The following is a 10,905-nucleotide window of genomic DNA, read 5'->3' as shown; positions in this document are numbered from 1 at the left end:
TAAATGTGTATAACTTGAAATCCTTTTTATTTATATTGGTCAGCTTTCCTCGTCATTTATTTTGGATAGCCCTTCGAAGGTTTTTTAACGTTTGGCAATTCCGATCGGCGTTGATGGTTGTCCCTTGAGGCAAAAATCGACAAGAATAACGCCTTTTCGATCCCAAAACACCGTTGCCATGATTTTCCGCCTCGAGATTGTCTTGATGAAATTTTCGGGAGTGAGGTGAAGAGGGGTGGCGCCATGTCATTGATTACCTTTTTGACTCTGGGGTTAGGTGGTGAACCCATGTTTCGTCACCTATGATGATAAGAGTCCAGAAAAGCTTAGCCTTGGTTGAAAAAGCGGTCCAATAAGACCTGAGCGCTTTTCACACGATTTTGTTTGTGAGCGTCCATCAGCATTTTGGGCACCCAACGAGCACACACTTTTGCATACCCCAATTTTTCCCTCAAAACCACTTGTATGGTAGACTTACTGACATCTGGGATCAAAATTGGGAGCTCACGGACTTTATCATTGATTTTCTTCAACAAAACGTCACCAATTGAGGACCTTCTTCCTCTTCCCTCTTCATCATGAATACTCGTTCTACCACTCAAAAACTCAGCACACCACTTCCTGACATTCCGCTGGTTCATCACATTACCATAAATGGATGAGACAGGTTGGACTCCCTCCTGGTTGAGAAAGCGAATTATTGAATGCACCTCGCAGAGGCGGAGCGGAGCGTACATCTCAAACAGTACCTTTCACATCTACAAACAGGTTCAATTCTATACCTGCACAAAATAATAACATTTTCAAAATACATGAAGGATTTATGGTCCATTCTCCTCTGTCGGCTTTAGCTGCGTATAAAATACATTATTATATTATCGAAAATAATATTAAAGACAGTACATGATTTTGGATTTGACCTGCATATTATGTGGGTTGGACATGGATACAATGGCTGTGCCAACATGATTGGTCATATATGTGGAGTTCAAAAAATAATACAGGACTTATACCCAAAAGCCATGTTCTTCCATTGTGCAAGTCACCGTATGCAAAATTTTTTAATTAAATCTTAAAATGATTTTTTATATGTAGAACTTGCTTCAATAAATAATATTGTTATATTTATATATTTTAGAATAATTATTATCAAAAAAATTTTTTCAACCAAAGGTGGTGCACTTCCATCACACTGGCGCCCATGAATACAGTTGAAATTGTATATTATCAAAAAAATGTCTCAAATTGCAAGCTTCGTATTTTTCCGCTAGGTGCCTCTGCTAGCATGCCTTCTCCCCCTTACGGGGGGACATGCTCAGCGTAGGTCAAAATGGAGCTTTTATTGCATTTTCAAAGCATGATCCTGGACATTCCTTAAACGTTGTAGATAATCTATTTATATAATTTTGAAGCCTTATTATCATTTATTTTAAACATTTGATGACTGCATAAAGTATTTTTATTACATAAAATAGTATTCTTTTAAACCTCTCGTTCTAATGTTTTAGAATATAGTCATATTTCAGTACATGCATGTGCAGTGGTGTTGAAGATTTAACCTAACCTAACCAATTTTTTTTTTTCTTTTAAGACGACATGCCGCGTGTGTTACGGTCCTCACAAAGTTACGCATATTTAGTCTAGTCACGGCTCAATGAAATGATTCAAAATGACATTTCACGATCGTGTCCGATGAGTTTGTTCGTGTAATTTGCGGTTAAGTGAAGTCTATGTTAAATTCGCCAAGATGATATAAGACTCCATGGATTAAGACATGGCAAATCTTTTTTTTTAACATCAACTCATTTTAAAATTACATTAATGTCGATGTTAGGTACCTTTTCTCAGGATTCGAAACTTTTATTTTAACAAAATAACTAGCTTAATTGCTGATAATTGAAAAAAACATGTCTGTCAATTGTGACTTTTTTTTATTTTTCTTTGTACAAAATAAATAAACGTTTTTCAAAATGCAATTTGTTTTTATACAAACATGATGAGACTTAATCCTTAAGAGTCATAATCCCAATGACTGATAATACCTACAATTAATTAATATCTTGATACAGACGTTTGCTTTCTTTCATTTTTTACATAGATTTAGAATCGATAATAACTTTAACTACATTTAGCTCATGCATGGACCCCACAAGGGGGGGGAGTGCTGACATGGCGGGTCGACCAGCTGAGTAAGATAAACGTCACAAATTTTCTATCGGTTAAAAAAATTCCCTGCAAGATTAATAACATTTTAAAATATACGGTTGTATGATACAATTTGATGTGATATAATTAAATGATATTTTACAATTATTGTTTCTAGTGTTTCCTGACTAATAAAAATAGCTATTTATCCAAGATGGTGAGGGGGTCGCTTGTTGCCCATGTTACTTGGTTACTACAAAAGGGGGTTGCCGTGAGTGCTTCACATGATGCTTAGTACAAACAACTCTATAATTTAAGTGGACTTATTTAACCTTAGCGTAAGATAAGGGGGTCATGATGGGTTGGATAGTTCTGTCTTGCGTAGAATGCACCGTACCCCCCAAGTTGTTATGGGGTATCGTCTGCTTAATCTCTCTCGGGGGCATACGTGTTAATTGACAACGCGGATTGCGGCGAAACTGCGTTTTATTTTTCGGAATACATTTACAGCGTATGTATACAATTAATATTAATTATGAAATAAATAAATCTAGCTGGGACGTCGACTGCGTCCGACCGACGTCTTGAAAAGGAAGAACTCAAATGAATGAGTCCTCAACTAGCTTGCAGGATTCTGAGAATTTTCGCTCTGCTGAAGAATAAATATTGCTAGGCAAAATCTGAGGATGCCATGCTTTAGGCGGTATCAGTACGTACCTAATCTGTTCGGGCACTGATACAACTAGCCAGTGTTGTCAGGTGAAGGAAGTTTTAATAATCAGTAGTTTTTAGATACCTACCTCCATATTTAATTTATATAAAAAAAAAAATCAACTTTAGCAAAACTTCTAGTTCAAAAATTCAACCTATACCTGTGGGTTAACCGTATTATGGGTCACCATCCCTGGCCTAGGTCACCAAGCTGTTATAATATATTATTTTATAATGAAAACCTACAATAAATTTAATTTTCTTGACATAAACAAAGTACACACAGCTGAATAATTTTAACTGACTAAATTTATTGCGAAATGTCTTGAACAGCTGTTAAGCCGACAATGTATTTATTGCACATTAACAAACAATGCTAAAATATAGATTTTCACAATATAATATTGACAACCAGTTAAGGGGGAAGGTGTTCCATGTCAGCTATTTTCTGGTATTTTCAGAGGTTAAGCCTGAATAGTACGTAAGATTTGTAGAAAAACTATTTATATCATTATGAAGCTTATTCATCGTCAAATATTTATGTAAAACATTTGATAACTACATAAAGTATTTTTATGACGTAAAATAATATTCTTTGAAACCGTGAAACGTGATAATTGAGAACGAAGCCATATTTTTGTGACATTAATAGGCTGTGATGATGACAAATTTTTCCCTTAATTATTATCTCAAACAATTTATTATAGATAGTTGTAATGTTATAAAACATAATGTAGTAAAATATATTCAGTATAATTATAATATTTGCAGTTTCTATTGGTTCTAAATCTAATGGAAGCGAGTGGACATTTTGTTATTTAAATATGCTACAATTATAGACATACGAAATAATATAAAGCTACGTATCAGAAGGTTTATCATTAATCATTGAATAAATGATGAAATATCTTGTTAGTTATAAATTTGTAATACTAAATAGAGACCTTTTTAAAACAACTGTTTCCACGAAATATTCGACCATCTTGATATCCGCCAGACCCACCTGCGAATTGGTGTATGATGTATGGAATCTTTAGCTGGTATTATTTTAACTTTATATGACCAAAAAAATACGCCAACACACAAGTATTGTACAAAAATATGTTTATAAAAGTGAATGCTACAAATTGAACACAAAAATAGGCGAAACAAACACAAATTCGAACATATTATTCAAAAGGAAAACATATTTTGACATTTGAGGACAAAACAAAAAAAAATCTGAAGAAATTTGTATTTGCGTCAATTCTACGTTATGTCATACTAAATCATACATTATAATTTTTAACACTGTTGCAATCTATTTTGCCTAATATTGCAACATAGCAATCAGTTTTCTGTCCCTTTCTATAACTATCTCCCTCTACATTCAAAATAATTATGATTGTAGTAGGTATGTATTTTATAAATTGTGATAGATTTTATTTTATTTCAGTGACATATATCGGGTCGTCCAGTATTGCCATATCTACTAAAATATTATTGAATTGATATTTTAGTAAATAAGAGAATGAAGTTTTTCACCATTTGTATCTACTATTAGTTTTACTATTTTTATTTAATAAATAATACACATGAGGTTTTACGAATTTCACATTTGTTATTAAACATACTTACATAATTTAGAACACCCCAAACACATCGCGAAGTAAAAATATCTATATTTTTTACTTAGCCAAAATTATGAATCAACATAGGTTAGGTACCTACTGATGTTTATATTACAGAAAATTTAACTTTTACTAAATTATGAATTTGCGAGATTATAATAATACAGATGATTTTAAAGAATACTTTCATCAAATAACATAATAATGGATGCCTGTACTTACATAATATTTTCCAATGTAATTTTTTTTTTAAAAACTAACTTTAATTTCGAAAGTTTAGCCTGGCAATACTATGAACGTCATTTATTTCAGCGGGAATGCGAAATTTTCATCCTCGGTTTTTGACATAGGTACCTAACAATATTATCACAATTATTTATATCGATTGTACTTACAAAAAATGCCACGAACTCACTATCCGATGGCTGGAAGTTCCAAAAAAAGACGTAGGAGAAAAGATGGAAATATTAATACATTAAAAACACAAAGGTTTGAAATTATTATTTTATAATTTGACATAATTATACATAGTTGAAAAAACCACATTTCACAGAAAATTTTGGTTCACAATATTTATTTATCTTGCAAAAGGAAGTTTTGCGTATTACTTATTAATACACACAATTAAGTATAATGATCATTTGTACTTATATTATTTTTATATTATGTTTGTGCCATGTCTTATTCGAAATTAGTGTGTCTGTGACAAAAATTATAATCTGGTACAATAATTAATAGCAGCTATACATTTTGTTTTCTGTTAACTATCTACTAAACTAATATTTTTGAATGTATTATAGTATTGATATATTGCCGAAGACTATGCCTGAGCATGGAAATCCTCAAAGCATACTACCTGAACCAGAATTTCATCCCACATTTGAACACGAACACGAAGAATTTATTATAGAAAATGAAATTGAAGATTCAAGCCCTAAATTCCGTGTAGAAGGCCGTAGAATTATAGACTTTTCATATTTTTTCCAACAACTTCAATTAATTAGCCACCATGATTCTCCATTTAATTGTAATTTATCACATTTAGAAATTTTTGGGGAAAATCGGGATAACTTTAGTAGTACATTTTTTATTCAATGTAAACTTTGTGGTAAAAAATTAAAATTATATACCACTGAAATGAACAAAAACAAAATGAATCTGTGTGACGCATTTGTATCCAGTATAATCAGTATCGGCAGTGGATTTTCAAATCTGGAAGAAATGTGTTCAGCAATTGACGTACCATCGATTACAGCAAGAACATACAGAAAGAGTCAACAGAAGGTGTACGAGTGGTTTGAAGAAACCAAAAATAAGAGTATGGAAAACGCTGCGAAAGAAGAGCGACAACTTGCAATCGAAAATGGTGACGTCGATTCTTCTGGTATTCCCATGATATCAGTTGTTGCAGACGGCTGTTGGTCGAAACGTTCATACAGATGCAATTATTCCGCAGCATCTGGCGCTGCCACGATCATTGGTCAAAGAACCGGAAAGATTTTGTACATGTCAGTGAAAAATAAATATTGCGATTTGTGCGCCAAAGCTAAAAATAAAAATATCCCTGCTCAACAACATAAATGCTTTTTAAATTATACCGGTCCGTCAGGTGGAATGGAATCTACAGCAATATTAGAAGGCTTTAAAGAATCTATTAATACACATGGATTGATTTATTCAAAATTGATTGCTGATGGAGATTCCAGCACATACAAAAAAATTCTTGATTGTCACCCTTATCCGAATGTAACTGTCGAGAAAGTTGAATGTAAAAACCATTTAATTAGAAATTATTGTGGCAAAATAGAGGCATTAACCAAAGACACAAGATATCCCTTGAATGTAAGAAAAATCATTGCGTCAAGAAAAAGACGTCTGCGGAAAGCCGTCATAGGTGCAATCAAGTATAGAAAACTACAAGATAGTACTTTCGAAGAAAAGGTTATCGCTCTGAAAAAAGATTTATTTAATGGACCGCACCATGTTTTTGGAGACCATACTTCTTGTCTACCATATTTTTGTACAAATGAACCAAATACAGAGGACATGCTTGATGTAAATTATGTACCAGCATTAAAAGAATGCAGTCTATTTTCTCAATTAATGATATATAATTCTCGTTTGGTGCTAAATTCAAAAAGTTTAATTTATAATTTTTCTACTAATATTTCAGAATCTTTTAATAACATGATTGCAAAATTTGTAGGCGGCAAGAGAATTAACTACTCTCAAAGACAATCGTACATGGGACGATGTGCAGCGGCGGTAATCGCATTTAATACAAATAAGTTACATTGCACAATTCAAAAACAAGTTTATAAAAATAGCCCAAAAGCCTTCATAAATCGCTTAGAATCAAGAAGGTTGAAAATAAATAAAAAAAAAATAGGAAAATCTTGGCGAAAACCAATACATACTGTTCCTTTATCTAATCCAGATTATGGAGAGAGTTGCCAAAAACCTGATATGGACAAAAATCAATATCAATTGTTAAAAGAAACTTTTTTGAAAAAACTCAAACTGACAAACTATGAGAGGAGGGATATAGAAAGACGCACCGTATTACAATCTGAATGTGCAGAATGGCTAGAAAGGCGACGAAACCTTCTTACTGCCTCTGTTTTTGGTAAGGTGTGTAAGCGGCGAGAAAATACAAAATTTGGGCCTTTGGTAAAACGTTTATTATATAGCCAATCATTAGCCAACGTGAAAGCGGTAAAATATGGTAAAGAAAATGAATCAATAGCTTTACAACAGCTTAGTGTACAAGAACGGATTAAGATTGAGAGATGTGGATTGTTTATCGATGATGTGTATGATTTTATCGGTGCAACGCCAGATGGCATCAGCGATGATGATACAATTATTGAAATAAAATGTCCTTTCTCAGCTGCTGGAATAAGTGCAGATGAAGCTATTGTACAGAAAAAAATTAAATTTTGGAAAGTAGATAAAGACAGGAATATGGTAATAGATAAAAATCACGATTGGTACTTCCAGATTCAGGGGCAGCTTCATATTACTAAGAAAGATGTCTGTTTATTTGGAGTTTGGACGGGACATAATTTTCCTGTTAAAATAGAATTAATCAAAAAAGACGAGACATTTTGGATTGAAAAGATTGAAAAAAAGATATATCACTTTTATATGAATTGTCTACTGCCAGAAATAGTAGATCCCAGAACCAGTAGATCTATGAATATTAGAGAACCAGAAAGGCTGAATTTCTAAATTTTTATTTTAAATTTTATTATGCTTAATATATTTTCAACAAGTCTATATTACATCACTATTTTATAGTTCATCAAGATATATCTAATTTACTAATATAGTTTACTGTTACGAGACACCCAGAACGAGTGTAATTTTATGAAATTCAAAATAATATGTATACTTACATCTAAATAATGATACCTGCAGATCTTGCTGGCGATTCCACTGCGCCATATTTTGTATAAGCATTCGTCTCTGCAGCCGTGAGTTTTGGTTCCGTGTAAAAAGTACATTTTGTTCTCAAGGTCAAAAACCAAATTGGTTGTGCCAATGGCTTATAACCATTCCTCATAAATGATTATAACTGATATCACCTCATGATCAGTGCCACGCACGAGTTAACTCGCGGGATCTTTTAAACGTCATAACTTCTGAATGAACTGTTTGTGTATATTTTCTTAACAATATTTATCATTTTAGTGTGAAAATATTCACGTTAAACATGTTGATTTGGTAAATTTTCACAAATATTTATCATTCTATTCTTATTTCATATTTTTTAAGGGATTCATTTTATTCCAAAAATAACTGACCTACAAGTACCCACCTGGTAAAAATTGAATTTGGATTGGATGGAATTTCCTAGTAGATGTTCCAACTAAACAACATGACGCTTTCTATATATTATTTACTGTTAGTTTTGAAATTATTGTATTTGAAATAAATAATGTATCAATAATACACATAGAAATCAATAGATATATAAAATAGATATCACAGTTTAAAAATCAGAAAGATCAATGCATATTACCATTGTTTATGTTACAATATAAAACAACATTTATCATTGAACGTAGGTACCAAGAAAAATAGACTTCATTAAAATGTGTCAATATAGTATATACCCGATATAATTATATAAATTATTATATTGTTAATTACTCTGTGGGGTCCATATATACTGCTTCAATTGTAATTTAATTTTACAGTATAATTATTTATGTTAAGTACTTGATTTACTTATTATATGTACAAATGTAATATACTTACCTACTTATTAGGATATATCTTGGTGAATTTTAAAATAAGAGGAAATTAAATGGAGGTCATCGTGTCTAACTAGATGTCTAACTAGACGTTGTTAAGTCTTATATAAATATTTATACATTATTAAATTGTTTTTCTGTTTTTTATTGATGTAAAGACATGGCATGTATTCAAAGTAATAACAAATTAGCTGTGTACTATTTATTTAACTTATATTAAAACCCCAAGATTGATTTCGTCTTACGACATATTTTATTCTTCTAAGTTTTACTATGACATTGTAATATGAACCATGGATATAGTATAGTACTTAAAAAAATCAAAACTGGTAATATATTATTTCAATATTTAATAGTCAATTTTCATTTGAAGTCAGCATTTAATTACTGGTATAACACATAATTATTAACTGATATCTACAACTTCAGATGGACAAATTAATTGATATATCATATTATCAGTTTTCATTTCCTTTCAACAATGTATTCATTCTAGCAGCTATTTTAAATATCTTACTAGTTTTTATGTCATGGCACCTTACAAAGGCTCCGAGCAACCGTATACTGAGCTTCGAGAACAGATGTTTACGACGGATACTGGGTGTGCGGTAATTTTAGAAGTAACGGGAGATAAAAGAACGCACCAAATAGCCTCGCATCACGTTGAGAGTGAATACGCAACTTTGTACCTGGCCCGGCCAAGTGCTGCGAGTGCCTGAAGAGAATCCCAATCTGGTTTGCCTGTTCTTCAAGCCAACCGGATTCCGGCGTCCTGGATGGCCGCTAAATACTATCTATATAGCATATCTGGCGGAGTTACGGGCTGCTAGTATGACCTGGAACGATGCAAAAAAACTAGAGTGACAGAGATTCTTGGAGGCGCCGCATTGTATCCATATGCTGCAACTAAGATGCAGATATAGCCGAAGAGAAGAATTAATATACAGCATCTAGAAAACTTAAAGTCTTTGAAATGGTGTTAGAAAGACAATGTTTCTAATATCAAAGTGATATTGAGGATGAAAAAGAAAAGACTTGGAGAGTAAGCTCTACCAAATGACATACCTGATATGATACAAGTAACTGATATGCAAAATTATATTATATTTTAGAATATTATGAATCAATTTAGCAACTTTTATATCATTATCGATAATAAATTTAGTGCAAAAATGTAATTATAAAATTGTTTTATTTTTTAAATATGTATGCGAGATAGACATAGCTATAGGTTACAAACATTAGTCACTTTATATTTACCTTTTGTAATTGTACTATTAAATCTATAAAATGGGTATATATGCTTGATGGTCTACGTCATAAATAATATTATATGAATCACGCCATGTTCGGATCGTACGCCGAAAGTCGGATTTATTTCATTATTAATTAAAAGATTTATTTCATTCCATCTTATTCATATGAAACCGTCGACAAGCAAAGATCTCGGTAGACATTTTCTCCATCTGCAAAAAACATAACATATGAACTGTTAATAGTGTGATTTTTAATCTTTTATAGTGTGCGACTGTTTGAAGAATGGTAATTAAAACGGATTAGTGATAATACAAAGCATCAAAAAAGATTGATTAACTAAAATAAAGTAATCAGGTAGGTAACATGTTTAATAACAACTAGAACGCCTTAGATTATATCAAACAAATAAATATGAAATCACAGGCATTCTCGCAATAACCTCTAAACTAACCACGCAACTAATGTAGACTAAGAAAACAATAAATTAACACTTGAATAATATATGCAAAACACACAGAATACTACTACAGTAATAAATAACATAATATTGTACTTACAGATAGTGTTTCTTATTCCTGATATAAAACACAATTCCTTCGTTAGGTATCTTGCAATTTGCTATCAACATAATCTGACAGCAGAGAGTTTTTTCTATTAGTCTATGGCCAAAAATACGGATTTACTTGGCCGGCTAAAAAAAAGATTTTAATATAGCAAGAACATTTTGAATATGCGACAAATAAATAAAAGTATATATAATATAGTTGTTAAAAAAATCTGTGTACATTATAAAATATATTTAATATTATAAATACATATATTTTTTAAATTCATGTTATAATTTGTAAACGACGAAGCACGTCAGCTAATACGCATAGTAAATGTTTAAACTTTGGTAATCAAATTCGAATGTGACAGAAAGA

The 10,905-nt window shown here is 31.7% G+C and overlaps 1 long non-coding RNA gene across 1 annotated transcript; it reads right to left on the bottom strand.

Annotated features, from left to right (window-relative positions):
* Positions 1-8,963: 8,963 nt before the first annotated feature.
* Positions 8,964-10,590, bottom strand: LOC147071918 (uncharacterized). Its single transcript, XR_015070683.1, has 3 exons — positions 10,540-10,590; positions 9,986-10,191; positions 8,964-9,561 (listed from the first exon to the last, which is right to left on the bottom strand). It is a non-coding gene; the product is annotated as an uncharacterized LOC147071918 (long non-coding RNA).
* Between the last annotated feature and the right edge of the window lie 315 nt (positions 10,591-10,905).

The sequence above is a fragment of the Rhyacophila brunnea genome, unplaced genomic scaffold (assembly GCF_057557595.1).
Source record: "Rhyacophila brunnea isolate RB1 unplaced genomic scaffold, BYU_Rbru_1.0 scaffold_2, whole genome shotgun sequence".
Taxonomy (NCBI): Eukaryota; Metazoa; Arthropoda; class Insecta; order Trichoptera; family Rhyacophilidae; genus Rhyacophila; species Rhyacophila brunnea.
Note: the sequence above shows the minus strand (reverse complement) of the source record. Positions and strands in the feature narration are given on the sequence as shown.